General features: G+C 69.8%; 1 non-coding gene and 1 pseudogene across 1 annotated transcript; both read right to left on the bottom strand.

The window, feature by feature from the left end:
- Window positions 1–816: 816 nt before the first annotated feature.
- Window positions 817–925, bottom strand: LOC120600509 (uncharacterized; annotated as a pseudogene).
- Window positions 926–2523: 1598 nt separating this feature from the next.
- LOC120600514 (5S ribosomal RNA) lies at window positions 2524–2642 on the bottom strand. The gene has a single exon (XR_005652212.1). It is a non-coding gene; the product is annotated as a 5S ribosomal RNA (ribosomal RNA).
- Between the last annotated feature and the right edge of the window lie 812 nt (window positions 2643–3454).

Consider the following 3454-nt stretch of genomic DNA (forward strand, 5'->3'; position numbering starts at 1 on the left):
CTCTCTCCTCCCCTGCCCCGCCTTGAGTGGCAGTCTGCCTCGGCGACACGGGCCAGAGCCTTAGCGGGGACCGGAGCGGCAGCCATGGCCGCCGCCGGCGTGGACGAGCGCTCGCCTCTGCGACCCGCGTGCGGCTCGGGCGGCGTCACACATACCGCGCCGCCGCGCTGGCCGGAGAGCGGCCCCAGATGTCAGGCTGCGCAGACTCTTCGCCCGGCAGCGGCTACCCGCGCTCGGAGCCCCCCAGCGCTGCGCGCAGGGCTTCGGGGGGCCGGAGGAGCGCGCGTCCGCCTCGCACCTTCATCCCGGGCCATGGCCAGTTCCCGGCCGTGCCGAATGTCTGGGACTGGACAGGCCCAGGGCCATCCGCCTCCGCGGTCTTGGCCGCTCGAGAGGACATTGGCCCGGGCGTGGCCTGCCAACCTCTCGGCCACCTGGGCAACTAGGCAGGTGCGGCCTTGCCACGTCCCGATCCGGCCCTGACCCAGACCCACCTTTCCCCTGAGCTCCGCGCCGTGGCCGAGCCCGACCTGCCCAAAACCACGCGGAGACACGGGCAAAACCACCAGGCAAAGCTTCGGCCAGAGACCTCGCCCTCCACCCTTGGGGCTCGGCCCCGCGGAGCCCAGGAAGGGAAGGGCCCGGAGCGGAGAGAGGAAACATCCAAGGGCTACTGCAGGAGAGCAGGTGGAGGCGGGCGGTGGCGAGGGGCGCACGGCTATTCGAGCGACCCCCGAGACAGCGAGGGAGCGAGCAGGGCCCGGGGGCGACCAGGGGCACCCTGGCTGGAGAGCGGCAAAAGGAGGGGGCGGCAAAAGCCTACAGCACCCGGTATTCCCAGGTGGTCTCCCACCCAAGTACTAACCAGGCCCGACCCTGCTTAGCTTCCGAGATCAGGGGCGTTCAGGGTGGTATGGCCGTAGACAGGACATGCTGTCGCTTGCCGCCTCAAGAGCTCGGGGCTGGCCTCCCTGGCGCCGGAGAAGCCCGCGCCTGCAGCACACCTCCTGCGGGGGTGCGGGGGTTCCGCCGGCAGGCGGCGGCGAGCGCACCTCCTCCGGCGGTGCCGGAGGTCTGGGTGGGCGCTCTTGCAACCCAGGCCTCCCTAGTCTTGGCCGCTCCGCAGGACTCCGGCCCAGGCGTGGCCCGCCATGCTCTCGGCCACCTGCGCACCTAGGCACCTGTGGCCTAGCTAAGTCCGGGCTCCGGCCCTGACCCAGACGCACTCCTCCCCGGCCCTCACCCCGAGCCGTGCCTGACCTGCCCAAACACACACGGAGCCTCCGGCCACACCCCGAGGCACCGCTTCAGACGCACGCAGCCCTCGCCTTCCACCGCGACCAGGGACCCGCCCAGTCCGCTGCCCCTTGCCTTCACATCGACTCTCTCCATCAAGAGAGACAGACAGACAGAGAGAGGGAGAGCCGAGAGACAGAGGGACAGAGAGACGCAAAGACAGAGCGAGTGACCGGGAGGGAAGGAGAAAGGAGGACACAGGCCGCCAGGGCAGGAGGCCCAGTGAGACCCACGAAAGACGGGACAGGGTCGCCGAAAAAGGGTAGGGCCGCGGGAGCTGGCTGGGGTCAGACACAGAGAGAGAGACAGTGAGGAGGAAACGGACAGAGACGGAGAGAGAGACGAGAGAGGCGAGCCCGCGCCTGCGCACGCAGAGAGCAGGACAGGACACGCAGACGAGTGCACCGAGGCACAGAGCCGGACCCCGACTGTGACCCCGAGAGCCTGCGGCCGCCCTGAAGAGGCCGCTTCCACAGCAGAGGGTGGTCGTGCCGGGGCTGGGCTCGGACAGGGAGACGGTTCGTGCCCCTGCCCAGTCCCCCGGGGCAGGCCAGGGGCTCAGGGAGTCTCGTTGTACTCAGAGTCCTGCCAGGGGTCCCGCCGCGGAAAGGAAAGACGCACGGGCTCCCTGGAGAAAGAGAGAGAGAGAGAGAGAGAGCGCGCGTGTGTGTGCGCGTGTGTGCGCGTGTGCGCGCGTGTGTGTGCGTGTGTGTGTGTCTGTGTGCGTGTGTGGCCGCTCGCTATGGCCTGTCGCGAGCGGGAGGGGCTCTCGCCGCGCACACGCGCGCGCTCTCGTGCGTCTCAACCTCTCTGCTGCGGCTGGTCGGTCCCGCTTCCCGTCCCGGCTGTCCGGGGCGGCCTCGCGCCTGGTCCGAGGGCACCTGGCTCTCTGGTGAGAAGGGCAGAGAGACTTGAGGTCTCGGGCGCGGTGGGGCGGGTGGTGGTGGCTGGTCCCGCGTTGCGGGGATGCGAGCGCACTCCTAGCGTGTGTCAGAGACGGCGGCCCTTGGGGCTCGGCCTCGCGGAGCCCAGGAAGGGAACGGCCCGGAGCGGAGAGAGGAAACAGCCCAGGGCTGGCTGCAGGAGCGCAGGTGAGGGCGGACGAGGGCGCGGGGCGCGCGGCCGTATGGGCAGCCCTTGGGCTCGGGGGGCTGCCCGGGACTCCCGAGACAGCGAGCGTGCAGGGCCGGGCGGCGTCCACGGACACCCTGGCTGGAGAGTGGCAAAAACCTACAGCACCCGGTATTCCCAGGCGGTCTCCCATCCAAATACTAACCAGGCCCGACCCTGCTTAGCTTCCGAGATCAGACGAGATTGGGCGCATTCAGAGTGGTATGGCCGTAGACGGGAGGAGATGTCGCTTGCCGACACAAGAGCTCGAGGCTGGCCTCCCGGGCGCCGGAGACACCCGCGCCTGCAGCGCATGTCTTGGGGGAGTTTCGGGAGCGGGGGGTGGGTTGGGGGTTCCGCCGACGAGGTGGCAGCCGGCAGGCGCCAGCGACGCTAAGGCATCGCGGGTCTTGGCCGTTTCGCGGTCGTGCCGAAGGTCTGGGTGGGCGCTCTCGCATCCCGGGACTGCGCAGGCCTCGGGCCACCCGCCTCCCCAGTCTTGGCCACTCGGCAGGAGCCCGGCCTGGTCCTGGCCCGCCATCCTCTTGGCCACCTGGGCATGTAGGCAGGTGCGGCCTGGCCCGGCCCTGACCCAGACCCACCCCTCCGCTGCACTCCCCGCCGTCGCCGAGCCCGGCCTGCCCAAAACCACGCGGAGACACCGGTGACACCAAAAGGCAACTCTCTTCGGCCCCGCACCTCCACCCAGGGCCCTCGGCCCTTGGTGCTCGACCCCGCGGAGCTCAGGAAGGGAAGGGCCCTGAGCATTCAGAGGAAACAGCTCAGGGCTGGCTGCAGGAGAGCAGGTGAGGCCCGGCGAGGGCGAAGGGCGCGTGGCGGAGCGGGCAGCCCTTGGGCTCCAGCAAAAGTCTGCTGCACCCGGTATTCACAGGCTGTCTCCAATCCGAGTACTAACCAGCCCCAACCCTGCTTAGCTTCCGAGATCAGACGAGATCAGGTTGGCATGGCGATAGAGATTGTTGCTTGCCGCCCCAAGACCTCGAGCCTGGCCTCCCGGGCGCCGGAGACACCGGCGCCTGCGGGGCAC

Source organism: Pteropus medius, unplaced genomic scaffold (genome assembly GCF_902729225.1).
Source record: "Pteropus medius unplaced genomic scaffold, Ma_sr-lr_union100, whole genome shotgun sequence".
NCBI classification, from domain to species: Eukaryota; Metazoa; Chordata; class Mammalia; order Chiroptera; family Pteropodidae; genus Pteropus; species Pteropus medius.